Consider the following 16,723-nt stretch of genomic DNA (forward strand, 5'->3'; position numbering starts at 1 on the left):
AAATATTGCATGTGCTTACCTACATTTCTTGGACTACGCTGCAGTTAGTTAGAGATTATAAGACTAGTTATGGCCAATGTATGATGAGCCAAAATTTTGTCATTTGTATCAGATATTCTTAATTTCAGACATGCTACCTGTATGTTCTCTATTTTTCTCTGGCTTTATCATGACATAATTGACATGTAACAGTGTCTAAGTTTAAGGTGTACAACATGTTGATTTGATACACTTACACATTGTGAAATCATTATCACAGTAGGGTTAGTTAACACTTCTATCACCACACATACTTACTATTTCTTTTTAGTGGTAAGAACATATACCATCTACTGTCTTAGCAGTTTCAAGTATATAATACAGTATTGTCAGTGATAATCACCATGCTGCACATAAGACAACCAGAGATTATTTATCTTATAACTGAAAGTTTACACCCTTTGACAAACATCTCCCCATCTCCCCCATGCATCAGTCCTTGGTAATCACCATTCTACTCTGTTTCTATGAGTTTGGTTTCTTTAGATTCCACATGTAAGTGATATCATACAGTATATGTCTTTAGCTGTCCAATTTCACCTAGCATAATGCCCTCATGATCCACCCACGTTGATATAAATGGCAGAATTTCCGTCTTTCTCATGGCTAAATAATATTCCATTGTATGTGTGTATATATATGTCACATCTTTTATCGTTGATCCATTAATCTATTGAGAGGCACTTTGATTGTTTCCATATCTTGGTATTGTGAATAATGCTGCAATGAACTTGGGAGTACACATATCTCTTTGAGATCCTGATTTCATTTCCTTTGGATATATACTCTTAAATAAAATTGCTGGATCATATGGTAGTTCTATTTTTAATTTCTTGAGAAATTTCCATACTGTTTTCCATAGTGTCTGTACCAATTTACATTCCCACCAACAGCGCACAAGTGTTCCCTTTTCTCCACATCCTCACCAACAAGTGTTCTCTTCCGTTTTTGATGGTAGCTATTCTAATAGATATAAGGTGATATGTCATTGTGGTTTTGGTTTGGATTTACCTGATGATTAGTGATGTTGAGTACCTTTTTATGCACCTATTGGCAACTTGTAGGTCTTCTTTGAAAAAAGAAATGTCTATGTGGATCCTGTGCCCATTTTTTAATCAGATTTTTTGTTTTTGTTTTTTGTCCGTTTGTTATTGAGTTGTATGAGTTCTTTATATATTTTGGATATTAACCCCTTATCTAATAAATGGTTTACAAATATTTTTTTTTCCATTCTGTAAATTGCCTTTACATTTGTTGATTGTTTCTTTTGCTGTGCAGAAGCTTTTTAGTTTGATGTAGTCCAATTTGTTTAATTTTACTTTTATTGCTTGTGCTTTTGGTGTTATATTCAAAAAGTCATTGCCAAGACCAATGTCAAAGAATTTTCCCCTATATTTTCTTATAGGAGTTTTAATATTTTGGGTTTATGTTTAATTCTTTTATCTATTTCAAGTTAATTTTTGTGAGTAGTGTAAGGGGTTTAATTTCATTCTTCTGTATGTGGTTATCCAATTTTTCCATCATCATTTATTGAAGAAACTATCTTTTCATCACTAAAATATTATTGGTTCCCTTTTCAAATATTAGTTGACTATATATGTGAGGGTTTATTTCTGCGCTCTTGAATCTGTTCCATTGCTGTTTGATTACTATAACTTTAAAATCAGGAAGTCTGATGCCTCCAGCTTTGTTCTTCTTTCTCAGGATTGCTTTATCTATTTTGGGATCTGTCATGGTTCTATTAAAAACTTTAGGACTTTTTTTTTTTTTTTTTTTTTCTGTGAAAAGTGCAACTGGAATCCCAATAGAGATTGCAATGAATCTATAGATGGCTTCAGGTAGTATAGACATTTTAACAACACTGACTTTTCTGATCCATGAACATGGGATAGCTTCCATTTATTTGTGCTTTATTCAACCTCTTTCATCAAAGTCTTATATTTCTCAGTGTACGATCTTTTATATCCTTAGGCAAATTTATTCCTAAATATTTTATTGTTTTTGATGTTACTATGAATGGGATTGTTTTTTTTTTTTCTTTTTCAGATCTTTTGTTGTTATCCTACAGAGACATTACTGATTTCTATATGTTAATTTTGTACTTGCAAATTTACTTAATTCATTGAGTAGTTCCAACAGTATTTTGGTGAAGGTTTTAGGATTTTCTATACATACGATAACATAATCTGCAATTAAAGACATTTTTCATTTTTTCTAATTTAGGTGTCTTTTATTTCTTCATTTTGTTTGATTGCTCCAGCTAGGATTTCCAATACTATGTTGAAGAGAAGTGGTGAGAGTGGGCGTTCTTGCATTGTTTCCAATCTTAGAGGAAAAACTTTTCATCTTTTTAAACTTTTAATCTTTCACTTTAAGTATGATGTTGCTGGTGTGTGTGTGTGTGTGTGTGTGTGTGTGTGTGTGTGTGTGTGTGTGTGTGTTTTCCTCTAACAGTATGCTGGAACTTCTCCACTGGAAACCTAAACTTCCACAAAGGCTCTCTTCTCTCTTGTTCATGGGTGATTGTCTAAGATGGAGCGTTCGTGGGACTCTTGGACTGAAGCCAACAGGGGCTATACAGGTCTCATGGACCACTGGAGGATACACAGACTGAGTTCTGTATCCCTATTAATTGATGAGCAGGGGGGTTAGACTCTTTCCCAGTCCCTTGTGTATGGTGCTGGATCCCACAGAGTTCCCACCAAGGCACTTTTGCCTGTGGATAGAATTCCAAATTTATCCACAGGCAAAAGTGCCTTTGTGGGAGGGGCCCCTTTGAGGGAGGGGAGTGATGAAGGATGTCTACTTAGCCATGTTGCTGATGTCACTCACCGTATGTTCTTTCTTTTCCTGATGCATCAACTTTGGAAGCCTTGGATGTGGACTGTTCAGCTACTAAGGACTATCTCAATTAATACAGGCACTAATCAACACAGTAAAAGTAAATTAGAACAAAGGGAAAATTATAGAATACATAAAGAATTTAAGAAGCAATATACATTCTAGCCTCCTTTGTCATAGATTAGGTGACCATAGGTGCATGGGTTTATCTCTGGACTTTCTATCCTGTTCCATTGATCTATATTTCTGTTTTTGTGCCAGTACCATACTGTTTTGATTACTCTAGCTCTGTAGTATAGTCTGAAGACAGGGAGTCTGATTCCTCCAGCTGTTTTCCTTTCTCAAGATTGCTTTGCCTATTCGGGGTGTTTTGTGTTTCCATACAAATTGTAAAACTTTTTGTTCTAAGTCTGTGAAAAATGTTATTGGTAATTTGATTGCATTGAATCTGTAGATTACTCTGGGTAGTATCGTAATTTTGAAAAGATGCTTAACATCATTAATTATCAAAGAAATGCAAATCAACCTACAGTGAGGTATCACCTCACACTGGTCAGAATGGCCATCATCAAAAAATCTACAAACAATAAATGATGGAGAGGGTGTGGAGAAAAGGGAACTCTCCTACACTGCTGGTGGGAATGTAAATTGGTGTAGTGTCTATGCAGAACAGTATAGAGGTTCCTTAAAAAACTAAAAATAGACCTACCATATGATCCAGCAATCCCACTCCTGGGCATATATCCAAAGATAACCATAATTTGAAAATATACATATACCCCAATGTTCACTGCAACACTGTTTACCAGAGACAGAACATGGAAGCAACCTAAATGTCCATCAACAGGGGAATGGATAATGAAGATGCAATACATATGTAAAATAGAATATTACTCAGCTATAAAAAAGAATGAAATAATGCCATTTGCAGCATGAATGGACCTAGACCTTGTCATACTGAGTGAAGTAAGTCAGACACAGAAAGATAAATATCATATGATATTGCTTATATGTGTAATCTAAAAAACTGGTACAAATGAACCTATTTATAAAGCAGAAATAGAGTCACAGATGTAGAAAAGAAACTTATGGTTACTAAGGGGGAAAGGGGGGGATAAATTGGTAGATTGAGACTGACATATACACACTACTATATATAAAATAGATAAGTAATAAGAACCTACGGTATAGCACAGGGAACTCTACTCAGTACTTTGTAATGACTTATATGGGAACAGAATCTAAAAAGGAGTGAATATCTGTAAATGTACAATTGATTCACTTTGCTGTACAGCAGAAACTAACACAACATTGTAAATGAACTATATTCCAATAAAATTAATTAAAAAATAAATAAAATAGATAACCAACAAGGACCTACTGTATAGCACAGGGAACGATGCTCAATATTCTATAATAACCTAAATGGGTAAATAATTTGATAAAAGAATAGATACATGTATAAGTGAATCACTTTGTTGTACACCTATAATAACACATTATTGTTAATCATCTATACTCCAATATGAAATAAAAATTAAAAACAAATAAAAGAAAATAGATAACCACAAAAAAAGCTATATTAATACATTAAATGTATGTCTTGATATTCTACTGACTAGAGGTAGGCCTCAAAATTAATTGTGAATTTGTAAGTAGTCAGTGTAAAAGGGAAATACAATTGATTACTATTGTGTCCATAAGATAAACCAGTTGACTGGGGAAAAATACCTATTATTTGTATTAAGACAGACAGAAAATTCCCCCTTTATTTTCAGACAGGGCAACATGACCTAATGACTCTGTTTATTCTTTGATGGCATTTAAACGCAGGACCATGTACTTTTACAGTCAGAGGAGATGTTTCTCAAATTTACTGATTATGTAAATCCTCAAAACAGATTATCTCGAGAAAAACAGACTATTCTCGAGGCTCAGTTAGGTCAGGCTTCATTTTTGCTTATTCAGTATGAACTTGTCAATATCATGCAAATATTCCAACTTTTCAATACATGCGTAAAATTCTACTGGAAGTGTTTACAGAAATAAGGATATTATTTGTGTCTAATCAATTTGTGTTGTGCTTAAAGTATAACTGAGGTCAAATTAAGGTATTTGCCTAAAAACCATAAATTAATTTTCCTGCATTACTTGAAGAATTGTTCATTCACACTTTTCCATACTATCAGGAATGTTAGAAGACTGTACTGTAGTTTGAACTATGTGGCAAATTTCTCATCAATTCATTTAGAAATTCCCAAATATTTGTGTGTTGTTATGGAGAACATATTTTATGTCTGATTCATTTTTCATCAGAGTACTTCTATTTATTTATATGTGCCAAATCTTGGTGGAAAATCTGAGTCTATTCTTTCTTTCTTTCTTCCCCCCCCCCTTTTTTTTTTGGTTAAAGCTATTTTGACAATTTGATTTCTAATGAATTTTTAATGAGAACCAAAAAGAAACACGTAGAGATGTTGCATTTTTTAAAGCGTGATATCAATAAAGAAAACATTATCTTTCTTAGAAAACTTTGCTATGCGAACTTGAGATTTTATGGACACTATGTGTAAATCAATGACCCATGAGAGCAAAACATGCACACTCGGTTCTGGGTCAATATAAATAACAAAAGACAAAAGATGAGAGCAAGACGCTTTTGAACATGGTTTCAAATATATTACATTCACCTGAATTTTAAGGATGAGGAGGATTTGCATAAGAAGGATTTAGCTGGCCCCTGAAAACTAAGCACCCTGAGAAAGATATCCTTTACCAGTCACCGCAATGTGCCTCTACCATCAACTGACTGAAAGAAAAAATGTCATCATTATATGTCTCATGGCCTTTATTAAAAAAGGAAGTAGTGTTTAGTCCAATTTAACTTAGGATTTTTTACGATATTGAGAAATTACTGGAACGTTCTCAAGTTATATGGAACAAAATACACTAGTAATTCCTCATAAAAACCAGTTTGAAGACTGATATATGAACATAAACATTGTAAAATTATTTCTAGGCCTCTTATCATCCCAGCTTAAATATTCCAATAACCTTCCATTTTTTTCCTAGTTTGATTTCTAGATATTCTGTGCCAAGTATATTTGAATTCGACTGTGGCTAGTCCATTATGCCATGATCAGAATAGTTTTATCATCTTTATCAGTTTGAAAGATGCACTTCACACATTGGAAATAGTTTTTCACAGGTAGATTTCACACCTAGTTACTCCAAAGAGAATTGACATATGGTAGAGATTTTTTTTTTTATTCACAATCTGCTTAAAATAGAGATTAGTAGAAAGTTCAACTTGATAATTATAAAATGCAGAATATTAAATCAACTAAATAAAAAGAATTAAAATACAAAGATAAAGCACAGTCACCCTTACCCTGCAATACTTCTTTTAATACTCTCAATTGCACATCATGAACAATTACCCACTCAGTAAAATCTTTTTTTTTTTTTTTTTGCCATTTTGATATGGCCACATATCACCTTTAACAAAAAGAATGAAAAATAAAAAAACATTTTTCCCTTTAGTTGTAAAGCATTTTCTACTTAAACTGCCTCCATTTCTTAAGTATTTCAGTTGCCTAGGAAACATACAAAGGATTTTCTGCAATAGCAGGGATCCATTTAACCACCAAATTCCCTCTGTAAGCCTGGTTCATCATTTCCATATTGCAGAATTCTTCAACAAAGCACTTGACTGCAGCCAACTGGCTTGCTACCATATCACACTTTCATTCTAATAAAACGGGCCAAACAGATTTTCAGAGAGTTAAAGCACAGAGTCGTGTCCCTTACAGTATGATCCAGAGTATCATTTCCTTGGGATTCTGAAGTGTGAGGAGTATCTATTTTCAGATGTTAATCTAATCTATTATCCGCTACAAAAGATCAGCACACATGAACACTGGAGAGATCACTTTATTCTTGTCTTAATTTTTTTAAGTGCATTAACTCTTTTAGGAAACTAGGATACCATTTATAACACACAAAGCGGTCTTCTACAGATTTGTTAGCTCTGCTTGACTTTTATATATTTTATCAGTATAGCATTGGTGTAGAGGAAAAACTACAGATTTCAGGTCATACAGAGGGATGTATTACAGCAGCTAGATTGCCAGTGGAGTTGTGGGGGGAATAACAATCTCTGTTGCTTCCAGGTTCCCCCATCTAGATAATGATAAAAGTAAGATCTAAATCCAAAGGTCACTGTGATAGATCTAATTTATATAAAATTATCCCTTCTATGTTTCTTATCTCGGGGAATAATGCCACCATCTTTCTCATTCACAAGTAAGGAACCTAAAATTTTCTTGTCCTCTTCCTCGCTCTGTCCTTCACATCCAGTAAGTCACTTAATCTCTCTACACCACAGCCACTGTCACTGTCATTTCCAAAACTGATATTTATTTGGTCTCCAAGTCTCAGTTTGGGGTGCTTTAGTTCGCAACAATGATGCCAGACTGATCTTTCTAATACCTTCCTGACCCTGTCATTTAATTTCAGAGACTCCACATAAATCTTCACATTTCTAATAAGACATTCAACGCCCTTATCTCCCAAGCTCTTGGTGTGTTCTTGCTTGTAAACTAAGAAATACAAACATATCGATCTAGCCACACTGAGTTATTTCTAGTTACCTTAATATTCTATGCTTTACTTTTTATTCTAGTGTCTCTGCACTGGAACGTCTACCTGGAACTTCTAGATTCCAGAAGGACTGACTAGCCATTACCCATTTTTGTTTCCACAACTGAAATATCACTTGATATATGAAGAATTTTTGAACCACAATCTGAACTGGGTATTGCTGCTTTCATGAAGTAAGACAGGTTAAGACAGAGGTTATTATTCGTTCACTGTCATATGCCCATGGCTAGTTTCCATGAGACAGATATTAAGCACTTAATTTGCTTAAGATAAATTTCCTTACCATCATACCAGTATATATAATAGAAGGCGGGTCTCCTATTAAAACAAAATGGAAACAAACATGTCTAGGAAAGTTGGTAGGGCAGGCAACCCTAAGATACCTATTTCTATCCATCGATTAGCTTAAAAAAACAGAATGGCATTTGTCAAGGATGATGGTCCCCGCACAAAATGCCAAGCACTTATCATGAGGCAATTTTTTTTTTTTTTCAGAAGCATCTGAAAGGATCTGTCCTGGGCCCCTGGTATGCAGGTGTGGTATGGAGTAGAGAAAGGAATCATCTCTCCACTTCTCCCAGGGATGCTGAGACTTTGAATATGTTGGAGATGGCAGATGACAGTAATATTTGAATTACTACTAGTATACAATCACATTGAATTCACAGGCTGTTGATGTCTCAAGTCATTATATATACTTTTAAATAACACTTATACAACGAGGGTGTATGTAAACATACTGTGAACATGTTCATTAAGCTTGGATTTATATTTAGTTACTTTACAAATGATAAAAACTGTGAACTTTCTAGTGTTGGCTACCAGGCCTTATCGATCTAAATATCCTCTCTTTGTTCCGTTATTTTTGAAGATATTCCTATCAGGTAGAAAGTCTCTTAGTGTCATTCTTAGAACATTAGTCAAAATAAAGGAACACATATTCCTGATAACTAAGCAATCTTAGGTGAAAGAGAACATTTTTCATTAAATTTACTTTTATTAGGTAATATGTATATGCTCATGCCCTAATTTTCTTGCCTCATTTATAAGGCATCTCAGGGGATGCGACTATGTCTCATGCATGCCTCCTTTACTCCCTTCCTCTATAGTTCCTTGACACAATAAATACCACGTAAATGATATCACTGAGAAGGCTTACACTTCACTAGGGGGACTAGGTTTTTGGAACACAATTCAGTCTACATCTTCAGCTTTTATCATTTTAACTCACTTTTCTTTTGTTAGGCATGTTGAAAATGGATGACATCAGATGATCAAAGTACAGTATTAACAAAGTGGCACTGTTGAATATGTTTCACCTGCACTATTTTTGAATCACAATTGACTGCAAATGACAAAAGTCTTTATTAGTAAGATTCGGGGACACAGTCTTCCTATAGACTTTGAAAGATACATAGGCATTCACCTGTCTTGCTCTAACTGGAAGTTAGTATAATAGAAAGGATTGCACAGGAAGAGTTCACATCAGCTGTTATCATTTTGGAAATGAGAAAATCAATAAATAATAATTATAGTATAAACAAAAGGGAGACTTTATTTCTCTTAAGAATATTAACGACGGGTTTAGGTAGGCCCATGAGCCATGGCCGTTGAGCCTGTGCATCCGGAGCCTGTGCTCCGCAACAGGAGAGGCCACAACAGTGAGAGGCCCGCGTACCGCAAAAAAACAAAACAAACAAACAAAAAAAAGAATATTAAGCACGGGTTTAATCTACCCAGAATGTTTTAAAATATCATTTCAAAACCTTTATTACAGAGGGCTGAAATCATTCTTATTATTCTGAACCAGATGATTTCTTAGGATTCCTTACAGCTTTTTCATTCTATGTGCTAAAAAAGATACAAACAAAATGCTAATGGAATCAAGAATACATATTTTGAGTGAAATCAAGTCTTTTGAAATTTATGCAGAAGTACAATTTTAAAGAAAATATCAAGAACTTTACATCCCCATAAATTTAAAAGGTGGAAAAGATTGCCCTAATCCTAGTCAACAGAATAAAGAACCTCACAGTTTGCTGAAAAAAATGAGAATTAAGAACAAAAGTTAGAGAAATTAGCAAAAGAATAGTGTAAATAAATAAGAGAGTTTATCAAAGTAAGGTTTAAAAGCAAAACCCATGTAAGCCTTCATGATACAAATTTATAAGCTTTGAAAAAAATGGCCAAATGGTCTCTAAATTTGTCAGAAAAAGAACTAATTCTCCTTAAAGGGTAAACTACAACTTTTAAAAATTTCCAAAGGATAAAATTCTTTTATCAAAGTATTAAATTGCTCTTTGTATTTCTTAAACCATAATTTACACTTTTATTCTAAATCCTGAATATGGACTCTCCCTGGATTTTTAATATCAGTCTTGACCAAAGATCCACTTTCTTGGCTTTTCTACTCCCTGTTTATAATGTAGACAGTTCCCAATGCTATTTTTCCTTCCTCCACCATGACAGCACAGTCCCTTCTCACATATCTACACATTGGAATATCAAGTGTTCTTCAAAATTAACCACAAATACCATTTTCTCCAAAATGGTCGTCACTCCAGCCACAAGTGGGTTAATTCTCTCTCTCTCTCTCTCTCTCTCTCTCTCTCTCTCTCTTTTTAAAACATTCTCTGTGCTTCTCACTATCAAAATATAATACTTCTCTTATGTTCTTGTAATATATGTGTTTGTTTCTGAGTGTATATATATCTTATCTTTTCCACTAAACTTTAAACTCCCTAAGAAGAATTATAGTCTAGTTAATAGTGATGTCCTCCTGTAGCCTTTAGCATGTGTTCTTCACAGAGGGATGTTCAGATCTATCTGTGAATGATGAAAACATAATATATCTCATTCATTTATTCAGTACATGTTTATCTATATGCTGAAGGATCAAGAAAAAAGAGTAAACATTTCAGGGACTGTTAACATAAGTAAGTTAGAAGAATACAAGCTTGCATTCAATCTCTTTTTTTCCTAAAATAAAGGGATATCATTATTGCAGAATACGGAGGGTATTTTTTTTTTTTTTTTGTCAGAGAAACCTGGCTTCCACTTAAATGCTACGTGGTCGAGCAAATTAATCTCTCTGAGCTTCAGTTCGTTCACTTATAAAATAGAGATAATACTTATAGTTTATTATAAAGGGCAAATGGCAACTCTATGAGAAGTGTTCAACTTAGTGCTTGATACACAGATGTTTATAAAAGGATAAACATGAGATTCTCTTGGGGATTGAGAGGTGGACAATAATGTTTGTTTTCTTTAAAGTAAAGCTTAGAACACTACATCTTGTGATTACAATAGAAAATTAAGTTTTTATACATAAAAAAATGGCAGGGAGACCCCATATTCCATCTTCTTAAAATAGTATTTTTTAATATAATTATCTATCTATCAAGTCAGCATAACTCTTTACCTTTGGAGCCCTTTTAATTTTTTCTTTGAAAGAGATAAAAGTAAAGTGACCTAATTTTTGAAATATATATTTTAAAAACCTAAAGTACGGCATTCAATCATTTAGCATTAGCATTTAGCATTATTTCATTATGCAGAATTTTAAATATTTTGTATATGATTAATCAATGGAGACAAGCTTAGATCCAAGTTTGTTTTTATTTTTTATTTATTTATTTTTTTTGCGGTACGTGGGCCTCTTCCTGCTGTGGCCGCTCCCGTTGCGGAGCACAGGCTCTGGACACGCAGGCTCAGAGGCCATGGCTCACGGGCCCAGCCACTCCACAGGATGTGGAATCTTCCCGGACCGGGGCATGAACCCGTGTCCCCTGCATTGACACGCGGACTCTCAACCACTGCGCCACCCGGGAAGCCCTAGATCCAAGTTTTATATCGAGCCTATATTTCTGACTTACCCTGGGTGTGGAGCCCACAAACAGACATGTAAAGAGACATTATTTACCCCAAATAGAAATATTTTCCTGTAGAAACAGGGTTTCTCCACCACTCACATTGCTATAGAGTGGACATTTTGGTCTTCTAGTTTCTTTATTTTTTAGCCTAACTGGTATCCTGGGGAAAATCCCTTTTCTTATGTCTGCCTCTCCCCTCATCAGAAACCTATATCATAGAGAGGTGAAGGTGTGACTAAGGTCTGGGGACAAAAAGCATTTCATTTTTTTGCCCACAGGTACTGTGCACATGAAACAACTCAGAAATCATAGGCAGGCACCAAGGTCACACTACTGGAAGGAATAGAATTTTTCTTTCCCTGATTGAACCTGAATCTAGCAGGCTGTAGCCTAGTAGCTGATGGCCACCTTGCTGCCTTTTAGCACTTAACAATAAAGACTTAATACAGGAAAAGAGAGCCAAAAGAAGAAGAGAGGAGATAGATACCTTTGTTGTAGGCAGAAAAATGGATCCCCAAAGATATCCACATTGAAATCCCTGGAACCTGTGGATATCTTATGTTACCTGTAGAAGGGATCAAGGTGGAATCAAGGTTGACCTTAAGATATAGAGATTATCCTTGTGGACTCAATACAATCAGAAGGGTCCTTAAAAGTTAGAAGAGGGACGCAGGAGAGTTTGTGCCAGAGTTATACAAGGTCAGAAAAGACTCCACCAGCCATTGCTGGTTTTGAAGATGGAAGGGAGCCACAAGCTAAGGAATGTGAATGGCCTCCAGAAACTGGAAAAGGCAACAAGAAAAAAAAAGATTCTTCCCAAGAGCCTCCAGAAAGGATTGCAGCCCTGCCCAGTGAGACCCATTTCAGACTTCTGACTCCAGAAATGTAAGATAATAAATCTGTCCTGTTTTAAGCCACTAAGTGTGTGGTCATTTATACAGCGGCAAGAGGAAACACAGTACTCCAACTCTTTGTATTAAGTTTCCAATAATGCCTACGGTCTTTTCAATGGCATGAGCCGTAAATTTATTTCTTTTATCTTTGTATGGTTGCTATCTTGTAGTTTACCCAGTTAGGCACTATGGCTAAATGTGGGTTAAGGAGCAAGTTTTATTGGGGAAACATACATCTCAGGATTCAGTCAGACCAGAAGGTGTGGGTTCCCTTATTCTCATTAACTTTCCAATGTGAGGCTTACTGGGGCCGGCTGGGCACATAGTAAGAATAGGTGTTCCAGGGAGGAACGTGGCCTCATCTCACCTCCCTGGGAATTGACACTGAAGATCAGAGTAACCAGGCCTTCTCCTCTTGCTGATCCCTCAATAGTAAACGTCTCCAGTAAAGCCTATTACTTTGACCATACTTTGCGTTATTGTACAATTCACCCTGAGTCTTCGCGAACAACAGGTGGAAACCTCAAAAGGACTCACCTTGCCTGACATCTTCACATTTGAGAACATTTCTGTCATTTCCAGCTGAGCCATTTGATGTATATCTGATACCTGATGAATATAGTAATTAAAGGATTTTGTCTTCTTCCTAGAATTCTCTTAATCATTGATCCTAAATTCTAGGGAGATTTCATTCATTCATTCACTCTTCCAGGCAACACAGTTCACTAAGCACATGATTATAATCTAGATGCTGAAAACGTAAATATAAAGAAGATACCATATATCTCCCCAAGGAGTTCATGGATTAATAGGACAAATGGGAAAATAAGCAGAAATTACAATGCAATATGATATATTCTCTAAGAGAAGTATTTGTAAGGTAAGAGAATAGGAAGATAACAGAGAGAAGCATGATTAAAAGACTCATAGATGTTAGCTGTATTTAGAATCTGGACTCAACTATAATTATTCTTTTCCCAAATGGGAAGGAAGAACATCCTGAGATAAAATGATTAGTAAAAACCAAGCTTCCTGACTACAGAATACATGTCTGCATTTCTTGGCAGGAGGAACGACTAAATATGTCAACTCAAGTGCAAAGGCTTGTCTATAGTAGGTGCTTAAAGAATACTTGTGGAATGAATGTCTAAATGGATAATTAGCAAAAAATAGCTGATGGTGCCTAAATTATGTTACTAATTGTCACCACCAATAAAGTGAAGTAATTTATAATTATAGTTAGAAAAAATTCTTGTATTGAATTTAGTTTTGACAAATAGCAGCGTAAATAGTGACAAAAAGAAACTGGAGGCTTTATGGTTAAGAAAATCAGCTTTAGATACCAGCCAGCCTGGGTTAGGGTCTTGACTGTTCTCCTTATTGGCCACTGCGACCTTGGCCAGCCTACTTAACCATCCTAAATTTGTTTCCTCCTAACAGGCTAAATAACTTTGGAGCCTATTATTTAGAAAATCTGATGATTAAAGGAAGTAATATATTTGAAATGCTTAGCAGAGAGCTTACAATTTAGTAAGCACTCAATAAGTGTTTGCTCTAATAATAACTAATAATAAATATCTATATGAAAATAACTTTTAAACATGAAGTGAGACTGTTACAGAAGTTGAAAAATTTAATCTGGAAAATATTAACTATAACATAACTATTTTTATAAGAGATCCCATTGGTGTAATCATTTATTGTGATTTTGGCCCATATGTCTATGTCAGAGAAATGGAATATAGCCAAGGATTTTTAAGTAATTGTGTAAAATTGCTCCTGTTATGTAAAACTAATTGAGGGCTTGCTCCAGCAGCTGTTATGTGTACACAGAGGCTGCAAACCCTATTAAACAGAGTGATAACCATATAATCATGTTTTTCACATACCATTTTGTGCTAGCTATCACTATTAAAGGTTTACAAGTAACAGTGACTTGTTTAAATATTATTGACACAATTAGATTCTCCCAGTGTGTGAATTACTCCCTAGAAATAGATCCGGCATTTTGGAAATTAGACGATCTCTATTTTAATACTATTTTAATATAACATTACCAACTATTTTTCAAAACATCCAGCTCAACTGAAATCTATCCAAGTTAAACATCTGCACTGGCCAAATCTACAAAGAGCATTTTGGCATCACCCTTAGCTGTTTCCTTTATCACAGTCAAGAACTCTTCTACAAACACTTACATCATGTTGTATAGGGGACAAAATATTTCATATATGCTATATAATATGTTCTGACTGGATTTGCTTATCTCTGTAGTACAGATAAAAGTTGTTAACATTGAGATGGTTAAAGACTTACACCTAACATCATAGCGTATACCCTCAGAATCTCTTTTGACTTTGCAACCTTGACTTTCTCCGCATCATACATATTCTCCACCGCCACATCACTAGAATCAATATACCACAAAATACCTTGCAGAATCATATGTTCACATTAGTTTTTTAGTTTCCCCATCTAACTTAAAATTGTGGCAGTCATCTGTTTCAGATCCTTTTTTGTCTAATCTCATTTGACTTTGGGAACACCTTCTTTGGAAGAAGAAAACAGGTGGAGCTTACCATTGCTGACAAGGGCTACTTTGATCTAACGATTGTGATATTAATTTAGAGGATCCATAGATTTTGCAGTCAATGCACAGCCAATATTTAATGAGCTTGAGTTAATTATCTTTTTTCCCTTTAGATAATTTTTATGTGGCTCACAATTACAATTAAATTTTAGATAAATCAACCTTCAGGAGCAAACCTGGAAAATATAATACATATAGTTCTACCTGTAAGGGACACTTCTATATAGTATAGCTTAAATACAGAATAATTTCATATCTATTATTTCATATGTTCTGCCCCTTCATTTGATTATCTCTGCATCACAGATAAGGAAATCAACATTTATAATAGTTACAAGACTTATACCCAAAATCATAGAATGTGGTCTTAGACTCTGTCAAACCCTTGAGTTTCACCACATTGCCTCCACTTCATTATAATCAATATATCACATCCTGACATATTTGAAATCAGGTTACACCCAGTTGATGAGAGGAGCAGCCTCATCTCTTATTCCCTGGATTGACCTGTGAAAACTTTGGTTACCTGGGTGGGTAAAGCAGTTAAAGAACACCCTTCATAGAAAACTGTTAAAAGGAGGCTTATATCTGCCTAAGGATTTGCCAAAACAGTAGGCATCTTCTAGAGACTGCAAACACTGTGTATGAAACCCAAGGTAATCTCAGCAGAGTGATGAGTGTTTGACCATAAAGCTTAAGGGAATTCCTTGAAGGAATAATAATTAAATAGTATTTATTTTTGACCATGATCTCTGAGATGAGAAAAAAATTTTCTATTCAGGGTAGGGAAATAAGTGCTAGAGGGGCTCCTGGGACTAAACGTTTACTTGCAAGAATACAGCAAATTTCTTGGAGTAGACTTGTTCCTCAGGCTTCCTTTTATCTGATTTATTCACATGATACATGTCTGCAGGCTCTAGACATAAATCTAAAATTAAATATTTTGGTAAGGGATTTAGCATGGATCTTGTTATAGGTTTTCAGGCTTAAAAATAGACAACCAAATTTCCCAAGGCATTATAAATTATTGGTATACTATCGATATCTGTCAATGTCTCCAGCCAAATGCCACCAGGAATATTATAGTTGAACAAAGTTTGGTTTATTGCCTCTGCAATGGAGGAGAATGCTCTCCATGGGGAACTGTGGTTTTTTTCATAAGACGCTGTTAGAAAAGACCTATGGTATCGCGGTTTGTGTTAAATTATTTGGAGAAAGGTTAAAGAAAGTAACCTTTTCTCTAGATTGAATGTAGCCAGAAAGCAGGGGTAATTCTACTATTAGGTAGCTTAATAGAATTCTTATCTGAAGACGGAAGGTAAAAAGCAAGACTAAAACTGTGGTAAAGTGAAAACAGAGCAGGATTGGGGAACATTTGGTCATATTTGTGATTTAGAAAATATTCATGTATTTATCTGCATTTGTATCTGATTACAGAATGTTCTTGCATTTGTCTTGATACATCATAATCATAGAATAACCTAATGTAGTGTGGGTCTTCTGTTACATTGTTTACTTTCAACATGAGGACATCATTATCTAGCCTTGAATGTCAGGAAACTCCAAGTAAGGTATAGCTGATAGTACCAGGGCCATTCCCATCTCTCATGGGCTGCTTCTTTGTTTTCCCCAGCTAGGACAGCTATGAACACCTGTACAATCAATAGGAAATCCCTGTGAGCAAGTACTTTAAAATATATCCTGAATCTAACTATTTCTCAAACCTTTCATTCTACAACCCTCATCCAAGTCAAAATTATTAACTACCTGGATTCTGCTTCTACAGGATTTTTCTGTCCCCTAAAGTTTTGTCACTACTTAGCAGC

The 16,723-nt window shown here is 35.0% G+C and overlaps 1 protein-coding gene across 6 annotated transcripts in view; it reads right to left on the bottom strand.

Moving 5' to 3' along the window:
- PTPRD (protein tyrosine phosphatase receptor type D) overlaps positions 1–16,723 on the bottom strand; it is a 2,140,681-nt gene that overhangs the window by 1,908,644 nt on the left and 215,314 nt on the right. The window lies entirely within an intron of this gene.

The sequence above is a fragment of the Delphinus delphis genome, chromosome 6 (assembly GCF_949987515.2).
Source record: "Delphinus delphis chromosome 6, mDelDel1.2, whole genome shotgun sequence".
NCBI lineage: Eukaryota > Metazoa > Chordata > Mammalia > Artiodactyla > Delphinidae > Delphinus > Delphinus delphis.